At 38.3% G+C, this 22,337-nt stretch overlaps 1 long non-coding RNA gene across 1 annotated transcript; it reads left to right on the forward strand.

Annotated features, from left to right (window-relative positions):
* The first annotated feature begins 6,797 nt into the window (after window positions 1–6,797).
* On the forward strand, window positions 6,798–10,356 carry LOC140170663 (uncharacterized). The gene is made up of 3 exons (XR_011861562.1): window positions 6,798–6,949; window positions 8,627–8,773; window positions 10,219–10,356. It is a non-coding gene; the product is annotated as an uncharacterized lncRNA (long non-coding RNA).
* Window positions 10,357–22,337: the final 11,981 nt, after the last annotated feature.

Below are 22,337 nucleotides of genomic sequence, written 5' to 3' on the forward strand. Positions count from 1 at the left end.
ACAAGCAATTGAATGGACGAAAGTCCAGTTTTAAAAGTGACAAACTGGCCTATACAAGGCGCAAAAATATTCCAACAAGCGCAACAACGAGACAACACAGTTTCTTCAATGAAGCTTTATTTAAATCAGTTTTTTTTTCAGTTTTTACTTCTCTGTACTTTTCATAACTTTCTTTTTATTTGTCAGTTCTTTTGTTCCTTTGTTTTAAATTAAAGACATGCATAAATTAGCCATACACCACTCTCAAACCAGATGTCTAGTCCGTGAAGTTTGAATAGGCAAAATTGTCACTTTTAAAATTGGACCTTCGTTTAACAAATGCTTGTAACTTTGCCTCTTGAAGTCACATTGGATTCAATGGGGTGTCATAATGTGCCGGATTAGATCGTGCATCTATTACAAAAACAAATTTATTCCAATATGGTTCGGTTTTGAAATTGTGATTATTTTTCCAAGTGTAAGGATACTTTCTTGGCGCAGTATATATAAGTGTTAATACCAAAGGGTACTGCACTAGGCTATTCCATTTAAAATCCACTCTCCCCCTGTGGAAGATTTAGATAAAGTATTTCACAGAGGGAGTATGAGTTTCAAATAGAATAGACGTAACTTCCATTTGTAATTCTCACACCAGTTGTGGAAGATAAAGATAAAACCATATAAAAGGGGGAGTACATGTATATGCAGGGAGGGTATGGGTTTCTAAATAATTTACCCTAGTCAATTGCATTTGAAAAACATACTCCCTGTGTAGAAGACTTTTCTTAAACCTTACACAGGGGGATGACAGATTTTAAATGGAATACTCCATTATACATCATTTGTTTCGGGTAAATTTGGGGATGAGGCTGTCAGTTGGGCCACCCACCTTTGACTTAACAAAGAATTCCAGGCACAGAATATCACAGAATCCTAGACCAAGTCTTTATGGCAAAGGGTAACTGTATTATACAATTATGTAGAGTTGTGTGTGTCTTTTTTTCAGATCTTCAAGTACTACAGTCGTCATAAGTGTCATCAACACCAATGATGAATGTCCACTGTTTGAAAGAACATCCTACACTGGTCAAATAAGCGTACACGATTTGTATGCAACTGACAAGGACTCGGACACATTGGATAGGCTCATTCTTGTGGCTTATGATAAGGATCCGGTGAGTTACCACACACCTGTTGTAGGGACTATGCAATATTACCTGCCCCCCCTCAAATATGCAGAATTTCCTGCTCCCTACACTCGCATTATATACTAGTATCTAGACCATTTAAGGTTAAGAAGTTGTTGTTTCAGAAATTTGGTAGGCCATTTTGAAATTTGAGATAATTATTGCACAGCCCCTTAGACATTGGCCGATCTACATAATGAACAGAATCCAGATTGAACCGGACCCTATATGTCACCATTTAAATTAAATATAAGTCCCTAATATAAGGGGTAATCTAGAAAACTAGATAAATTCCTACTGTTTATTCTCTAATTGTTGTCTGGTCCTGATCATTGCATTTAATTTTATTCATTTTAATTTGTTGTTATTGTTTATTTCTTACAGACTTTTACTGGTGATATCGTATTATTGTCTGGTCCAGGAACTGGCATCTTTGATCTAGATGAAGACACATCATTAGTTGGCCAATCACGAGTCTCAGTCAAACTTATTGATGATGATAGGCTTGAAGACCGCTTGTCGTATGCCCTACAGGTAGGTTGCTGCTTCAAATTAAGGTAACATAGAAAATGAGCAGTTTCAACAAATTTGATCTTTCTTTGGATGAGTCATGGAGTATATAGTGGCAACTGCAAGTTAAGGCTTAACCTGCAGACAGGCAAAGCTAGCTATTTTGTTTAAGTATTTAATTACAAATCATGCTTTATGGTCCGGAGACTAAATTGCACATACTTTTACATATAAAAACATCCAAATATCAATATCTATATACAAAGAATTGCACACTATATATCACAGCAATTACACAATTGCACACCATAATATGTGGGTCATACAAAAAGTTGTGCCTCAACCCTCATATCTCTGTCTCTGTAAATGATTGTCCTTCAGTATTTTCCACGATTATCAGCTAGGGTCTTATCTAGCCTGTGAGATAAAAATAATCATTTTTATAATGCTTGACATGATCAAATAAAGAAATAAGATCAAATAAAAAGAAACAAAGTGGAATCATAACTTTTATTTAGTTACATATAATTTTGCATATACATGTAGTTAATAAATAATTTAATAAATTAATATATTAATCCTATCTATCTAACTATCTATTTATTTACCAGGTCAAAAAGGGTACATTCAATATTATTTATTAATGTATAAATTATGCCCTAAAAACATATATCCACCACAATTCATATCTGCCTAAATTCTTCAAACAGAATAAACATCCGCATCTCTTTTTCTGAAAATAGCCACATCTTGAAGGCCAACATATTAGGGGCTGTGCAATAATTATTTTCCCCCGGGGGGGTTGGTAAAATTTCCGAACAGCCTGCCAAAAATCGCTTGCCCCCCCCTCTCGGCCCGCCAAAAAATCTTTGCCCCCCTTACACATGCCAAATTTTTTTGATCCCAATTTTCAAACCTTAAATGGTCTAGAGATATGTTGCGAGCGCAGCGAGCAGGAAAATTTGCATATTAAAGTGTTTCCGTACTGTTTTCCTAAGCCTTTTTAGAGCGTTTTATTTAAAAGCGCCCCATGAATGTGTGCCAAAATTCGCTTGCCCCCCCCCCTCTCGGCTGGCCAAAAATTGCTTCCCCCCCATCGGCTCGCCAAAAATTTCTTGCCCCCCAATTTTACCCTCCCCAGGGCTCATAATTATTGCACAGCCCCTAAGAATGTCTTGAATATGCAAACAAATCAGATCCCCATTGCCAACTTGCATACTTGTAGCCCAATGACGTCACAGTATAGGACCCAGTTTTGGTTCATGGTCTCGAAATATTGCAATTAAAATTGATTGTTTCAAATATGGGACATGATAAAGCCAATTCTAATCTTTTCATTTATAAAGCTATAGTAATGTGGGCAAATTTTTCATGGTAGAGACTTGATCCAAGATACAGTACACTCAAATTAGTGTAAATTCCTTATTATAACCGAAAGTATAATGACCGAGTCGGATGAAACAAATAGCATTTCCCCATTAACACAATGCCACTACAATTATTTCCACAAGTTTTGAAATAATACCACAAATCACAAATTGGTTCAGAGATCACCCCCTATATCAATGTCCTTATCAAAGTAGTCTGAGACTATATACATAATTATTGTTGACATGTCAAACTATATTTCTTTCCATTAGATCCTTGCATCTGATGCATCAGCTGTACCCAGTGTAGACTGTAGTGGCACCCCTATTAATGTCATTATCAAAGTAGTACAAGACTATATATATCATATTGACAATAGACAATAAACATATTATTGACATGTCAAACTATATTTCTTCCGTTAGATCCTTGCATATGATACATCAGCTGTACCCGGCGTAGACTGTAGCGGTACCCCTATCAATGTCCTTATTATCAAAGTAGTCTGAGACTATACACATATTATTGACATGTCAAACTATATATATTTCTTCCAGTAGACCCTTGCATCTGATACATCAGCTGTACCCAGCGTAGACTGTAGTGGCACCCCTATCGATGTCCTTATCCAAGTAGTCTGAGACTATACACATAATATTGACAAACCATTTTTCTTCCAATAGATCCTTGCATCTGATACATCAGCTGTACCCAGTGTAGACTGTAGCGGTACCCCTATCAATGTCCTTATTGAGGTGGTCAGTGGTTTTGCGCCCAACTTCACCAAGCCGGAATATTCAGGAAATATTATTGAAGGAGCTATTATTGACACATTTGTGGTGCAAGTAAGTGGTTTGGCCGAGTTTCTACTTGCATTCTTCCTATAAGTAGTTCTCCTACATTGAAATCCATACACTCCCTTTGGGAGACACAGCCTTAATCTCACGGTTGTTTGATGTATATAGAATTGGCTTCATTATTAACTAAATGCAAACTATAGATGGCGCTATCTATCCTAAATCATATTTCTTTATTTGCAAGGGGTAGGTGATTAATACTGCCATTAAAACAGCGGGAATAGGTGAAACAAGCAACTAGGAAATTTTATAAACATATTTCATCAAACAATAAAAGGAATTATCTGTATTAAAAGCTTTAAAGAGTAATTTCAGTAACTAAATAGCACCACCAATTTTGTCATTAATAGATACATTTTATATCCGAAAAAGCTGTAAAAATGCTATAAAAGTGAATAATTTGGTAAAAGAGGGGAAATCAAAGTTGAGAATGACTCAAAAGCATCTGTATACATTAGCTTGATATCACAGTTAGCTGTTCAGGCCCAAAATTTGGTTGTACATGATGTTTTGTTTGAAAAACTAATAAATGATCCCATTAAACAACCGTGATCTACCACATGGAGTGTGGGGTAACCTGCATGGGTGACACCATTTCAAATTGACACCCTTTGTGTGGGAGATAAGGTCATGTCTTCCATAAAATTTGAATGACCTGTAAAGAAAATCACGGAATACTCCATTATAATTTGCACAGAATATTAAACTTCACTTTGTAAGCCTGCCGCAGAGTTTCTATTCTACGATTTGCGCATGATCAGTACCACATATGGTGTTGCCATTATAGAAAATTTGATTTGTTGTCAGGTAAAACGCAGTTTTGTTTCCAATACACTAACTCGAAAAGCAATACACTAATTAGCGGGGCCTTGCTGTTTGCTGTGGATATATTTTCCTGCATTTTATAAGTAAAGATTTTGAAATCAAAAGTCAAAATTGTGATATATTCAACTGTTTGAGAAATGAATTATATAAAGGAACCCGTGTAAGATCCAGGTGCTGTATCTATAATACAATGTACATTATCGACTTTCTTTATCTGTGTCAATAATAGAATGTTGATTTCAATCGAATTGAATATGTGTCTCCATTTTGAGTTTGTTCTACACCACTGAGCGATCAAGGGATCGATTTCTAGCCAATCAGATAGGCCTCCTTTTCTTGCATTCGGTGAAATACCAATCGCCCGTCGCTCACCAACGGAGTATTAAGTTTATATTTATAACACTGGGTGTCGACACTGTGCCCCATCACTTCCAAATTTGAGTGCCCCTCCCCCCGGCTTAATTGCAAACATATAAGAATCAACCAAATCAACAATTTCATGATCTGCATACATGGAATATGGTGTCAGGTCTTGAAAATGTTTGGCTGTTTTTTATAAACAAACTGGCAGTTACTAATATATTACAAAAAGGTTGGCTCAAACACTGTAGGAAGAGACGCAGAAGTGCATGTTACCAATTTTAATCATTTCTTTGTACCTAGGTTGAAGCCACATCGCAGAGTTCCAAACCTGACATTGTGTACATCCTAAAGTCGGTTAGCAACAGTGCTATTAGTTTCTTTGCTCTAGACAGAATCACTGGTGTGATTACAGTCACGTCAGACCAGACTGATTATGAGAGCTTAACACAGTACACTCTAGTTGTAGAGGCTCAGGACAGAGGCGTAGAACCATTCAGGTAAGTTCCAGTTGGAGTAGTTTCTTTGCTCTAGACAGAATCACTGGTGTGATTACAGTCACATCAGACCATGAGAGCATAACACAGTACACTCTTGTTGAGGCTCAGGACAGAGGCATAGAACCATTCAGGTAAGTTCCAGTGGTAGTAGTTTCTTTGCTCTAGACAGAATTACTGGTGATTACAGTCACATCAGACCAGACTGATTATGAGAGCATAACACAGTACACTCTTGTTGTTGAGGCTCAGGACAGAGGCATAGAACCATTCAGGTAAGTTCCACTGGTGGTAGTTTCTTTGCTCTAGATGAGAATTACTGGTGATTAGCATCACATCAGACTAGACTGACTAGAGCTTAACACAGTACACTCTAGTTGTCGAGGCTCAGGACAGAGGCATAGAACCATTCAGGTATGTTCCACTGGTGGTAGTTTCTTTGCTCTAGATGAGAATTACTGGTGATTAGCATCACATCAGACTAGACTGACTAGAGCTTAACACAGTACACTCTAGTTGTCGAGGCTCAGGACAGAGGCATAGAACCATTCAGGTAAGTTCCACTGGTGGTAGTTTCTTTGGTCTAGACAGTGTGATTAAGGTCACAGACCAGACTGACTACGAGAGACAGTACATTCATGAGCAAATCATGCCACTCTATTGGTCAATTGCAAACGACACAGTCTATTGTAAAAGTAGAAATTTTCGCGAGGTTTTTATTTTCGCGAATTTCGCGAATGGACATTGTATCAATATAAAAACCGCAAAATTTGATTCTCGCGCAATTTACAAAATCTTCAAAACTCGTGAAAATATCTTCTCGCGAAATTATTGACTTTTACAGTATTTCACTGTGTGATAGTTCCCCCCATTTTTTTAATAAACACATAGATTGGAATGTTCTATGCCTGTGTCCTCTGAGCGTACTTGAATTCAGCTGGTGCCGGTACGTACAGCTTTTGGACCTGGCGACATTGCTCATCTTAACAAGCATCTAAATGGTCGATTCATGAGAAATAAACAATGATGCACTCACACGTCCACAAATTTCTATATCGCGATATTAGGTCCCTGAACAAAAGTAACATGAGAACCTTTGATTTAGAATATTAGGCTAGACTCCTTGATATTGAATGTACGTACAGTTTTCATTACGTAGTACACTTATCATTCCAATTTACTATACTTGTATTTCACCAGTTCAGCCACCACAACTGTGTTTGTGTATCTTGGAGATGCCAATGATAACTGTCCATACTTTGGCCAGTCAACTTACACTGGACGAATATCAGCGTATGATTTATATGTAGTGACTGGAAGTGGTGGCACAGAAAGACTTGTACTTACTGCTTTTGATGCTGACACGGTGAGTTAGATCCCAGTGTTATTGGCTCCCTGCTTTTGATGCTGACACAGTGAGTTAGATCCCAGTGTCATTGGCTCCCTGCTGACACAGTGAGTTAGATACCAGTGTTATTGGCTCCCTGCTTTTGATGCTGACACAGTGAGTTAGATCCTGGTGGTATTGGCTCCAAGTTGAAAAATGTTGTTGGTGTCCAAAAAGTCCTCGCTATGCTATGGTGGGTGCCCCATATGCTGCCCCTCCCCACTGGAGCAAAAGATGACTCATATGTTGTCAGAGGAATATACCTAACTCCATAGAAGTGGAATTTCCTAGTTGTTCCACATTGAGATATTCCAGCTGAAATCTATATACTCAGTACTCACTATGGAAGACATCTTAATCTCCCGTACAGGGGGTGTACATTTCAAATGAAGCCACCCATTCAGGTAGCCCCGTTTGAACTTCACACTCCCTGTGTGGAAGATTACAGTCATGTTTTCCATAGGTGGTGTGTGGATCTCTATTGGAAGAGCCTAATGGGCCCTTTTAATGCCAGGTAATTTTTAAATTAAAAAGTCTTGCAGGAACAGTACCTATCTCTTTTATCTTGGGATGTTTGGACCAGACTCCCCCTGATATGCAGGGGGGTCACCACTTAACCCACAAAACAATTCTGTTTTACCTTCCAAGTTATATAAACTCCTCAACAAAAGTTTGGAAATTTTTTTCAAGCAACTGTACCTCCAATTATTTGTGACATATTCATATCGTGTTGCATATCAATGGATAGCTACAATACTCCCCTTTACAATGACATCCCGTTTGAAACAATAACATTTTTCACGGCTGAGTACACGCCTTGTGAATGTAGTGGGGTCTCAAACAGAATTTGCCAAATTGACCATTATTCTATGCTCAAACAACGCTAGCCACTAACCTCAATAGCGGGTGGAAAAATCACAGGCAGCCACAATAGTCACCTCAGGCTGCTCACCGACCTGGTTACACGTTACTGTGGGATGGCATTCCATTCTTCAAAAAGGATTCGTCGCAGCTAGGTCATTCAATGTGGTTGCATATGGGCTTCTCTGGCACGCACAACACGATCAAGCTGGTCCCACAAGTGTTCAATCGGGTTGAGGTCTGGCCCCCGGGTCTGGCCTGATGGCAGACCATTTTGCCTCTACTCCCATAATCTGTAGGTAGTCGTTGACTACGACCGTGGCTATGTGGGCATGGGGCAAGCGGTGTCATCTTGGAGGATTGCATTAGGTCCCAGATTGTGAAGATATGGGATTGCAGCTTGCTGCACATAATAGTCAATTTGGCAAATTCTTTTCGAGACCCCGCTACATTCACAAGGCGTGTACTCAGCCGTGAAGAATGTTATTGTTTCAAATGGTGGGTCATTGTAAAGGGGAGTATTGTAGCTATCCATTGATATACAACACGATATGAATATGTCACAAATAATTTGAGATACAGAGGCTTGAAAAAACTTTCCAAACTTTTGTTGAGGAGTTTATATGTCAGTACCCATTTATACACATATTTATTGTCAGAAAATAACATGAAACAAGTATAGTTCCGCCAAACCAGGCAACACTTGTGATCCACAGATCTCCTTGTTGTTGTTTTTTAACACGGCATATTTCATTTTAAGTTTCATCAAAATAACTCTTTTTGTTTGGTTTCTAGATATTTATTGGCAACTTCGACCTTGAATCTGGTCCTGGTGATGGTATCTTTGACATTGTCACCAACCCTGATGTTACAGAAGTAGATGTTTACATTCAACTACTGGACGCAGATTCACTTGATGTAGGTCAAACCTACATCTTAGAGGTAAGCTTACAGAAATTTGTAGATATGTGCAATTCGATTTGGCAGAAGTGGATTGATTTTGAAGTTTTTGTCAGATTTTCAAGCTTTCTGTAATTTTTTTAGAGTCAGTTTACCTCTTCCAGAAAAAAGCTCAAATTATCTTGACCGTCTGCCCATAGTACATGTTATTTTCCTTACTCCCCCGGCAAACAGGTATCAATTCAATTGATATAAAGGACATTGGCTCTTATTAAAGTGGTTCTTGTTATGCAAATGAGGCAGTTTACACTCCGTAGCTTTTGCACTGAGATTTCTGGACTTGCTTTTTGTTATTTAACTATATTTCACATGATCAAGGCCATTTACGGGTGAATTAGAGAATAAACGATAGGAGTTTTTGTTTTTACTATCCTCTACCATGTGATAGACGACAGGCATCCACTACGATAAAAATATTGGACCTCCCTGTAGTCTATGTAGAGGATAGTAAAAACAAAAATTCCTATCATTTATTCTCATTCTTAGTCAGTTAAATATTATTTTAGTTACTGTAAACTATTTTATTAAGCAAAAACATGCGAATCATGCGATTGTCCAATCAGATTATGTGTCTACGAACTAGATCACTCCCACTGACTAAGAATGATAATGAAAACAGTCTACCGCACAACTATTTGGTGCAGACTAAATATCACATTAGTGATTAGATTTTTAAGGTTTTTTCACTGATTGACACGTTTAATAAATGCCCCTGTTTGAAAAAATGCAATCTATGGACGACTAACTGCCTTCTTAGGGAGACTTATGTGACTCTAGCCCCTTGCCCCTCCCTCACTTAGGTACATCACACAGTGTCATCGCCCCGATATCTTCATGGCAGAAATCGCCATGGTAGGTTGAGTCCACAACCACGCATGGCCATTTTGTTCTGACCTTTGAGATGCATAATGAGCTGAGGGACATCCGACTAAGGCTGCTGACAATAGCCTGATATTTGACCTCGCTGTGTGTGAGTGAGCATGTATACGCCATTATGAGGTCAATGGTCATATGCTTTTAGACTGCTTGCACAAGTGATTGCAGCTATCCTACGCTGAGCTATAGTTCGGCACATATAAAATCAGAATATTTTTGTCAGTTTTTGAGTTCAAGTCGCAATGGTTCTTTCTCAAGACGCAAGCTAACGACTATCATATCCGTTGATGAATACATATATTCAAGTGCAAGGAACAAAATCTGGCTTCTTTCATATTCATCATTTTCTACCCCGGTATCCAAAGATTTATTGTCTGAATATCAAATCGTGCATAGCACATTCACATGTATCGATCCCGGGTATTCATTTCAGTGTCTCTGCTGTATAATGTAATTAATGTAATTATAATGTAATTAAACGATGTTGGTGTGCATCATCACTGGCCTTCCTGAATACTCATTCTATAATATCAAATATTTTATTATTTCAGATAACAGTAACTGACACCCTGTGTGGCACCAACACAGCTACAGTAACAGTAGATGTGGTTGACGACCTGGCACCAAAATTTGATTTTGATGAATATAATGCTAATGTGGAAGAAGGCTCTCCTGTTGGATTTCTTGTAGTTCAGGTAATGTAGGCCTATATTTTATGACCACCAATCACTGAGCTTGTTTAAAGGAGCATTGCAAATATGGAGTTCCATGATTTAATTTTTGTTCAAAATCAAACACACCCAAGTAAAGGTGCACCAAAATGCTTGGCCAGAAATATCACAGTATAAAGATGGGAAGTATATTATTTAACAATTCATCAGTCACATCACTTACAGTTCTATACAAAAACGTACAAAAGTGTTTCACATACAGAGCTATTCAATACTGGTTTTAGATTTAGCCTCAAACTTACTGATTGCTAAATTATTTTTTATGAAAAAGGCACTTGAAAGTTTTAATTTTGGTGAATTCTACATGCTAATGTTTTCAGTAACATTGTGTAATATGGTATGTAAGTTATAGCACTGTATGGGAAACGATTTTGTTTAAAATGGTATTGAATGACTGAATGTGATGTGACCAACGAATTGTGCAAACATCACAGCAGTTGAGCAGGTGCCCCATGTTACGCCTCCAGTGTTTTGGCACCGCTGAACCAGCAATCGGAAAAAACACAGCTACCATCAAAAAACGATCTTGTTGGAGGCAAGAATTTTTGCACCTCGTACTTTTCAATGTGCGAAATGTAGTTATAACAAAAACAACTGGTAAGTAAGTCTACTACGTGACCTCACAAAAGGTCAAGTTGCCTGAGGAAATAAATATAGCAGACAAGAAACTACACAAATTTGCACCGTTTCTAGTTTTTATTTAGCCAATGTCAACATGGGGTCATCAGCTGAAATATTTTCCTAACATATTGAAATAAAACACCTCAGCTATATGGTACTTCACAATATGACAGCAAGAAAAATGCAAATGTTCAGCATTTTTTGTTTAAAATAATTTTGAAATGATGTCACTTTATATGTAAACACCGATCTATTAATTTGCATTTTTCTCCAGCCAGCTCATCAAAATACACTGGCTGCCATCTAGTTATTTATATATGATGTCTATGGTAGACGTCTTGAAAGTAATGGAAGATGCAATTGCAAAATATCTATTTAAAGTCCACACTCCCCTGTGGAAGATTTTGGAAATATCTACCACAGGGGGAGTATGAATTTTAAATGGAATTAACACATTTTAACCAACTCTAGCTATTTGAAAGTCACCCTCCCTCTCTGAATGATTCAGGTTGAATCTTTAATTTCTCAGAGGGTGTACGAAACTCCAAATGGAGCTGCCTGATATAATATTTAATAATCGTAGTTTCTGGCTGAGAAGAACAGTATAGTTATTTCCATTTTGAGAGCATGCACAGTGTTAACAAGAAAATGGGGTTCTGATTGGCTGAATCATAACAAGAGGCTGATAAATCTGATTGGCCGATTATGTGTCAAAACGTTCGTTGGCGCAGAGCAGTGCTTTTGAAGGGAACACAAAGCTCTGCATATGTTACTCATTAACAGGACGTTCTTGTCAACCTGAGCAAGGGACTGCCATTCTTCTCTGAAACAGTAAGTGTGATGACTCTAGCAATTAAAGGCTAATGACATTGGCTAAGGATCATGGTCTCTGAGCACAAATGTCTAGTTTTTTATAGTTACAAGAAAAAAAACTTTTTCTTTTTGTATTGTAAGTTTATTTTAGGTCACATTTTTTAATACCCCAAAAAACAAAAATCTGAAATATTCTGATTACCATGTTTGTGATGAATATCCCTCAGGTGCACGCAACCAGTCAAAATCCCGGTACATCAGACATCTTGTATTCCATCAAATCAGGCACCAATGGAGGTCTTGATCTCTTTGAGATTGACACGATTACGGGAGAAATCACAGTCAAATCGGATCAAATAGATTACGAGTCATTCACGGAACATGTGCTTGTTGTAGAAGCACAAGACAGGGGAACTGAACCTCCAAGGTAAGGAAGAGGGCTCAGAATTAACTGAAATGTTCAAGGCCTTCGGGACATTAGGTCTAACATTCTTGAGGCTCTCATCAATTTGTAAAAGATACAATATATGTTTGACTTTAATAAACACATCACAAGAAATAAGTCTGCCTTTCAACATTTCGTCATAACATATATCGTTATATAAAATTTGGTACCAATAAAACTAACTTGGAAATAATTATCTGAAGTGTTGAAATGGGATTACCTGAATGGGTGGCTCCACTTTAGATTTAGGCCTACAGCCCCTGTGTGGCTGCGTATTAATGACAGTTTTGAACAATGTATACACAATCAGATAGTGCCCTTATGATTGGCTCTGTGAGTCTGAAGTCTCGGAGTATAATTATAGGTAAATGAATGCATATTACTTGTTGGGAGATAAATTAGACAAAATAATGCACAGCGCTGATGTTGATGCGTCTAATGCAGGAGCCCAGAAGGCCCCAATGGGGGAGTGCATTAGACGCATCAACATCAGGGCAAGTGCATTATTTTGTCCAATTTCTCGAGCAACAAGTAATATGCGTTCATTAACCTATTTCATACACGAGAAGAAAAAAACACATGATTTTTGCTGTTTTTATAACAAAATTATCAATAAAAATATTGCATCAACCCTACCATCAATCAAGTCTGCGGGACGCGAACACGTGCGAAAGCACTGCACGTAGTACACGGAGTGCACATTATACACAATCAATGCATGGTTTGGATTTTTCTAACACTTGCTCTGATTGGTTCTCACTATGTAAGAGTGTATGAAATGTAGCACAATACACTTCTACTTCAGATAGTGCTCTTGTAATTAGATCTTTGAGTAAATCAAAAGACCATTTTTGTATTTCACAGGTTCGCTACTACAGTTGTCATCATTACCGTCACAGATGCCAATGACATGTGTCCAGAATTTGATGCAACAGACTACTTTGGACAGATAACTACGGAGGATGTTTATGTCGTGCAAGAAGGAGCAGTAAAATACCTTGTATTGAAGGCATCTGATGTGGATATGGTGAGAGCAGTGGCGCGCCATGAAATTTTTCCGGGGGGCATGGAGGGGGAAAAGTGACTTTCAGAGGGGCAAAATCAACAAATTTTGCATAAAATTACCACAAAAAGGTGAAATTTTTGTAATTTTGGGTTTTACTGGGGGGCAACAGGGGGCAAGATTTCTGATGGGGGGCATTGAGGGGCAAAGTGACTTTCAGGGGGCAAAATCAACAAATTTTTGGCGCAAAATTACCGCAAAAAGGTGACATTTTTGTAATTTTGGGTTTTACTTGGGGGCAACGGGGGCAAGAGTTCTGACGGGGGGTATGGGTTTTGGTTCAGATAAAGACGTTTCAATAACATAAAATGTCCGGTTATATAAGACAATGGAAACGTTTTGTTTGAAAACACACTACAACAATATTTTTAAAATGTTATTGTAAAGTATTTTTTGCAAGCATTTTTTGCCAAATATTTTGTCAACATGTAAATAACATTATGTTTGAATATTTGCAGTAGGTTATCAATGAATGTTTTTGAATATTGTGAAAAGGTTTGATACCCTTTGTATGTCCTTTATATAACCGCGACATGAAAACGTTTTTGGCAACCTTTTCTAACCTTTAGCGAATGATGTTAAAAACGTTTTATATTTCCTGGGACATGTATTTAGAAAATCAAAGATATGGGAAGAATAGTCAGTAGTACAAAATAACATACCTAACTTCTTCTTAATTTAATCAAACAACATGAATACTGTAAAATTGGATATTTTCAGGCTTCATTTATTGTCTCTCTTTTCGCTCCCCAAGTTGCCACAGCGAAAATAACAATGCGCAAACATACTCCTTTTGTGTATAGGTCAATGTAAGGAAACTTAGAATTGCAAATTTAAAAACAAGGGAAACAGTTCAAAATTGACAAAGCGTGAAAAATCAAATTTCGCGAAATTGTCCACTTTTATGGTATGTCAATGAATATTGAGTGTGTTTAACACCACATATATTCTGCCATTTAGAGGTTAATAACTGCACATTGGTTATTTGGAGGGCATTGTGAAAAATCTAAACATTTTGCCTTTGGAACGAGGAATATCCCGAGGGATATTCCGAGGTCCAAAGCAAAATGTTTAGACTTTTCACAATGCACAACATATTACCGATGCAAAGTTATTAACCTCATTCATAACCATCACTTTCATCTCTTCACTCTACCAAATAATACACAATTGTCCTCAAAAAATAAACAATTTTTAACGTTTTGCATATCCAAAAATTGATCAGGCTAAAGCAGGACGACCAATAACAAAAGTGCGAATCACAATCTGTGCAAATATGGTAACGCGCAATCCAAATACGGCAGCCAGCGCTATCGCATTTGTTCAACGCACAACACTGCGCGCAGAGGTTACTAATATTTATGCTGATGGCGCGGAGGTCCACTGTTGAATATTAGTGACAGCGTTCAGCGTTTGCATTTTGGCAAATAAATAAAAAAGATTGGATCGCATGTATCGTGTATATTAATGAGGTTATGAATAAAGTTCAAAAGACTCACAAGTTAATATAACCTACAATCATGAGTTGATATAATCTATTTTAAATTGCCCTGTTCTTATTTTTTTCAGAATTTTAAAGGTACTGCCAGGATAGAGTCTGACTCATCCTTCGGAAGTTTTGACTTGGAGCTAGTCACACCAAGTGAAATCCGCATCATATTGGTAGATAAGTCGGGCATACAAGATAATAATATTTACTATGTGGTGGTAAGTTTGTGTTCTATGGGTCTATAGTACTATTGATCTCACCTCGGGGCCCATATTGTTTAACCAGAACCTCTCATGGCAGTATATATTTTTATATTGTTTCCTATTGTTTTGGAAACTCTTAAATTGCTCGATCATATCCTTGAAACTGGTCGTTCAATTTCAATGGGGTTTTCTGCACAATGCAGCTTTGTAAATGTTTTTACAATCATATAAGAAAATCAAAATTTAATATTTCAGAGTTCCGACTGATTTTGCTTGATCGCATCACAATTTTCTACCAACCAACATTTATGAAAATACAAACTCGATAATATATTGGTCACAATATGACAGTAGTATTATGAGATAATACAAACTCAAATAACAGAAATGGAATCGGTTTAGTAACCATGTCACAATACATTGGCATGGATACCATAATTAACTTATAGCAGTAGGTTAAATATGCTTGCAACATGATGCACATAACTTGCCAACTTTACCTTGTTCACTTTTATGTACTTTTTTGACTAGGTCTCTATGGATGATGATGATATCCCATGCACACCTAGTCTAACCACTGTCACCATCTCAGTCCTTAACCTGTCACCCAGATTCTCACAGCCTGTGTACACAGGATCAGTGAGAGAAGGAAGCCCTGATAATACCTTGGTCTTGCAGGTGAGCAAAGATGGAATGCTTGATTCAAGCTAAGGCCAAAAAAAATTGTTATGTTGGCGTAACGGGCTGATCAAAAATAGGGTAGGTAGGTAGGGTTTTTTATTTTATTTTAGGAACTGTTTTTGAACAATGTTGAACAAGTTAAAACATTCCTTTTAGTTTGTTAGAAGTACCCACCAGTATGGAGTCTTAAATATATAATACTCTTTGTACTTATTAAAAACTGCATACCAGATGTCGGTATGAAAGGTCCTGTACGGTTTGCATTGGCTCGATCAATTGCATGTGCATCGGGACCGCAAGCCACCGCAAGTCAAATCGGCCCTCGCTGCCTGGACTCTTGCACAACATATCCGTGTTGGAATTCATCACACAGTTTTTGTGCAAAGTCTCTGACCAGAACGTTTAATTCCACCCTTTTAATCGATTGGAATATTGTTTTTGAACCAGATTTACCAACCACAGAAACAGAACAGCCGTCAGAGTAGCCGAGCCACAGAAGCTGCCATGACGAATGCTGGTTTTGTACTTCCGGGTTGAGTAAGATTCCGGTTTTTCCGAGGAGCACCGTCGTATTTTTGGTTTTGCTTGTTTTAGGGCCGGACGATGGTTTTTTTTAAAAAATTCAAAAAAGAAAAAAAGGAAGTGTAGGGTCGGGCCTAATAATAGGGTCAGTCGGGTTACACCAACATAACAGTTTTTTTTTTGCCTGTAAGAACATTTGGGATATTCCATTTGAAATCCTTATACCCCCTATGGAAGACCAGACCTTTTAAGATTAAAATCTCCCACTCAGGGGGTGTAGACTTCAAATGGAATCACCCATTCAGGTAACCTCATTTGAAATTCACACCCTATGTGGAAGATTAAGGTCATGCCTTCTATAGGGGGTGTATGGATTTCAACTGGAATATAATTACAGTGAACTGAGCAATGGACTATTCCATTTAAAATCCACACTACCCCTGTGGAAAGTTTTGGAAATATCTTCCACAGAGGGAGTATGAGTTTTAAATGGAATAGACAGTTGGGTAACTTCCATTTGAAATACTCACTCTAGTTGTGGAAGATATAGGTAAAGGCCTAATACGGGGGGAGTATGGGTTTCAAAATGATTAATCCTGACTAATTACATTTGAAAAACATACATCCCATGTGGAAGATATTTCCAAAATCTTCCACAGGGGTAGTGAGGTTTTTAAATGGAATAGTCCAATGTAAGATTTTCATATTACTCAGTTGTTAACTCCAACTGAGTAATGAACTTTTAAATTTGAAGTCCATACACCCCCACGAAGACATGACGTTAATTTCCCACACAAGGAGTGTATATTTCAAATGTAGTCACCCATTCAGGTAACTCCATTTGTAATTCACACTCCCTGTGTGGAAGATTAACCCAATGTGATTGAATATTATTCCATTTCAAATAGGTGTTTGCCGTTAACAAAGATGGTACGTCTGATGGCATAGTGTATTCCTTAACATGGTCAACGGGAGATGGTCTTACACACTTCACGGTTAACTCAACAACTGGAGAAATCTTTGCCCGTGATACCATTGATGCAGACATCACAGCAGAGTATACATTGTCTGTAGTTGCACAAGATGTCAGATTTGAACCACCAAGGTAAGCATTAATGCAGACATCACAGCAGAGTATACATTGTCTGTAGTTGCACAAGATGTCAGATTTGAACCACAAAGGTAAGCATTAATGCAGACATCACAGCAGAGTATACATTGTCTGTAGTTGCACAAGATGTCAGATTTGAACCACCAAGGTAAGCATTAATGCAGACATCACAGCAGAGTATACATTGTCTGTAGTTGCACAAGACGTCAGATTTGAACCACCAAGGTAAGCATTAATGCAGACATCACAGTAGAGTATACATTGTCTGTAGTTGCACAAGACGTCAGATTTGAACCACCAAGGTAAGCATTAATGCAGACATCACAGCAGAGTATACATTGTCTGTAGTTGCACAAGACGTCAGATTTGAACCACCAAGGTAAGCATTAATGCAGACATCACAGCAGAGTATACATTGTCTGTAGTTGCACAAGATGTCAGATTTGAACCACCAAGGTAAGCATTAATGCAGACATCACAGCAGAGTATACATTGTCTGTAGTTGCACAAGACGTCAGATTTGAACCACCAAGGTAAGCATTAATGCAGACATCACAGCAGAGTATACATTGTCTGTAGGTGCATAGGATGTCAGATTTGAACCTCCAAGGTAAGCATTAATGCAGACATCACAGCAGAGTATACATTGTCTGTAGTTGCACAAGATGTCTGATTTGAACCACCAAGGTAAGCATTAATGCAGACATCACAGTAGAGTATACATTGTCTGTAGTTGCACAAGATGTCAGATTTGAACCACCAAGGTAAGCATTAATGCAGACATCACAGCAGAGTATACATTGTCTGTAGGTGCATAGGATGTCAGATTTGAACCACCAAGGTAAGCATTAATGCAGACATCACAGTAGAGTATACATTGTCTGTAGTTGCATAGGATGTCAGATTTGAACCTTTAAGGTAAGCATTAATGCAGACATCACAGTAGAGTATACATTGTCTGTAGTTGCACAAGATGTCAGATTTGAACCACCAAGGTAAGCATTAATGCAGACATCACAGTAGAGTATACATTGTCTGTAGTTGCACAAGATGTCAGATTTGAACCACCAAGGTAAGCATTAATGCAGACATCACAGTAGAGTATACATTGTCTGTAGTTGCACAAGACGTCAGATTTGAACCACCAAGGTAAGCATTAATGCAGACATCACAGCAGAGTATACATTGTCTGTAGTTGCACAAGATGTCAGATTTGAACCACCAAGGTAAGCATTAATGCAGACATCACAGTAGAGTATACATTGTCTGTAGTTGCACAAGGTGTCAGATTTGAACCACCAAGGTAAGCATTAATGCAGACATCACAGCAGAGTATACATTGTCTGTAGTTGCACAAGACGTCAGATTTGAACCACCAAGGTAAGCATTAATGCAGACATCACAGCAGAGTATACATTGTCTGTAGTTGCACAAGATGTCAGATTTGAACCACCAAGGTAAGCATTAATGCAGACATCACAGCAGAGTATACATTGTCTGTAGTTGCACAAGACGTCAGATTTGAACCACCAAGGTAAGCATTAATGCAGACATCACAGCAGAGTATACATTGTCTGTAGTTGCACAAGATGTCAGATTTGAACCACCAAGGTAAGCATTAATGCAGACATCACAGCAGAGTATACATTGTCTGTAGTTGCATAGGATGTCAGATTTGAACCACCAAGGTAAGCATTAATGCAGACATCACAGCAGAGTATACATTGTCTGTAGTTGCACAAGGCGTCAGATTTGAACCACCAAGGTAAGCATTAATGCAGACATCACAGCAGAGTATACATTGTCTGTAGGTGCATAGGATGTCAGATTTGAACCTCCAAGGTAAGCATTAATGCAGACATCACAGCAGAGTATACATTGTCTGTAGTTGCACAAGATGTCAGATTCGAACCTTTAAGGTAAGCATTAATGCAGACATCACAGCAGAGTATACATTGTCTGTAGTTGCACAAGACGTCAGATTTGAACCACCAAGGTAAGCATTAATGCAGACATCACAGCAGAGTATACATTGTCTGTAGGTGCATAGGATGTCAGATTTGAACCTCCAAGGTAAGCATTAATGCAGACATCACAGTAGAGTATACATTGTCTGTAGTTGCACAAGATGTCAGATTTGAACCTTTAAGGTAAGCATTAATGCAGACATCACAGCAGAGTATACATTGTCTGCAGTTGCATAGGATGTCAGATTTGAACCACCAAGGTAAGCATTAATGCAGACATCACAGCAGAGTATACATTGTCTGTAGTTGCACAAGATGTCAGATTTGAACCTTTAAGGTAAGCATTAATGCAGACATCACAGCAGAGTATACATTGTCTGTAGGTGCATAGGATGTCAGATTTGAACCTCCAAGGTAAGCATTAATGCAGACATCACAGTAGAGTATACATTGTCTGTAGTTGCACAAGATGTCAGATTTGAACCTTTAAGGTAAGCATTAATGCAGACATCACAGCAGAGTATACATTGTCTGCAGTTGCATAGGATGTCAGATTTGAACCACCAAGGTAAGCATTAATGCAGACATCACAGCAGAGTATACATTGTCTGTAGTTGCACAAGATGTCAGATTTGAACCTTTAAGGTAAGCATTAATGCAGACATCACAGCAGAGTATACATTGTCTGTAGGTGCATAGGATGTCAGATTTGAACCACCAAGGTAAGCATTAATGCAGACATCACAGCAGAGTATACATTGTCTGTAGTTGCACAAGATGTCAGATTTGAACCTCCAAGGTAAGCATTAATGCAGACATCACAGTAGAGTATACATTGTCTGTAGTTGCACAAGATGTCAGATTTGAACCTTTAAGGTAAGCATTAATGCAGACATCACAGCAGAGTATACATTGTCTGTAGTTGCACAAGACGTCAGATTTGAACCACCAAGGTAAGCATTAATGCAGACATCACAGCAGAGTATACATTGTCTGTAGTTGCACAAGATGTCAGATTTGAACCACCAAGGTAAGCATTAATGCAGACATCACAGCAGAGTATACATTGTCTGTAGTTGCACAAGATGTCAGATTTGAACCACCAAGGTAAGCATTAATGCAGACATCACAGTAGAGTATACATTGTCTGTAGTTGCACAAGATGTCAGATTTGAACCACCAAGGTAAGCATTAATGCAGACATCACAGCAGAGTATACATTGTCTGTAGTTGCACAAGATGTCAGATTTGAACCTCCAAGGTAAGCATTAATGCAGACATCACAGCAGAGTATACATTGTCTGTAGTTGCACAAGACGTCAGATTTGAACCACCAAGGTAAGCATTAATGCAGACATCACAGCAGAGTATACATTGTCTGTAGTTGCACAAGATGTCAGATTTGAACCTCCAAGGTAAGCATTAATGCAAACATCACAGCAGAGTATACATTGTCTGTAGTTGCATAGGATGTCAGATTTGAACCTCCAAGGTAAGCATTAATGCAGACATCACAGCAGAGTATACATTGTCTGTAGTTGCACAAGATGTCAGATTTGAACCTTTAAGGTAAGCATTAATGCAGACATCACAGCAGAGTATACATTGTCTGTAGGTGCATAGGATGTCAGATTTGAACCTCCAAGGTAAGCATTAATGCAGACATCACAGTAGAGTATACATTGTCTGTAGTTGCACAAGATGTCAGATTTGAACCACCAAGGTAAGCATTAATGCAGACATCACAGCAGAGTATACATTGTCTGTAGTTGCATAGGATGTCAGATTTGAACCTCCAAGGTAAGCATTAATGCAGACATCACAGCAGAGTATACATTGTCTGTAGGTGCATAGGATGTCAGATTTGAACCTCCAAGGTAAGCATTAATGCAGACATCACAGCAGAGTATACATTGTCTGTAGTTGCACAAGATGTCAGATTTGAACCTTTAAGGTAAGCATTAATGCAGACATCACAGCAGAGTATACATTGTCTGTAGTTGCACAAGACGTCAGATTTGAACCACCAAGGTAAGCATTAATGCAGACATCACAGCAGAGTATACATTGTCTGTAGGTGCATAGGATGTCAGATTTGAACCTCCAAGGTAAGCATTAATGCAGACATCACAGTAGAGTATACATTGTCTGTAGTTGCACAAGATGTCAGATTTGAACCTTTAAGGCAAGCATTAATGCAGACATCACAGCAGAGTATACATTGTCTGTAGTTGCATAGGATGTCAGATTTGAACCACCAAGGTAAGCATTAATGCAGACATCACAGCAGAGTATACATTGTCTGTAGTTGCACAAGACGTCAGATTTGAACCACCAAGGTAAGCATTAATGCAGACATCACAGCAGAGTATACATTGTCTGTAGGTGCATAGGATGTCAGATTTGAACCTCCAAGGTAAGCATTAATGCAGACATCACAGCAGAGTATACATTGTCTGTAGTTGCACAAGATGTCAGATTCGAACCTTTAAGGTAAGCATTAATGCAGACATCACAGCAGAGTATACATTGTCTGTAGTTGCACAAGACGTCAGATTTGAACCACCAAGGTAAGCATTAATGCAGACATCACAGCAGAGTATACATTGTCTGTAGGTGCATAGGATGTCAGATTTGAACCTCCAAGGTAAGCATTAATGCAGACATCACAGTAGAGTATACATTGTCTGTAGTTGCACAAGATGTCAGATTTGAACCTTTAAGGTAAGCATTAATGCAGACATCACAGCAGAGTATACATTGTCTGCAGTTGCATAGGATGTCAGATTTGAACCACCAAGGTAAGCATTAATGCAGACATCACAGCAGAGTATACATTGTCTGTAGTTGCACAAGATGTCAGATTTGAACCTTTAAGGTAAGCATTAATGCAGACATCACAGCAGAGTATACATTGTCTGTAGGTGCATAGGATGTCAGATTTGAACCTCCAAGGTAAGCATTAATGCAGACATCACAGTAGAGTATACATTGTCTGTAGTTGCACAAGATGTCAGATTTGAA

This window comes from Amphiura filiformis, chromosome 15, assembly GCF_039555335.1.
Source record: "Amphiura filiformis chromosome 15, Afil_fr2py, whole genome shotgun sequence".
Classification (NCBI taxonomy): Eukaryota; Metazoa; Echinodermata; class Ophiuroidea; order Amphilepidida; family Amphiuridae; genus Amphiura; species Amphiura filiformis.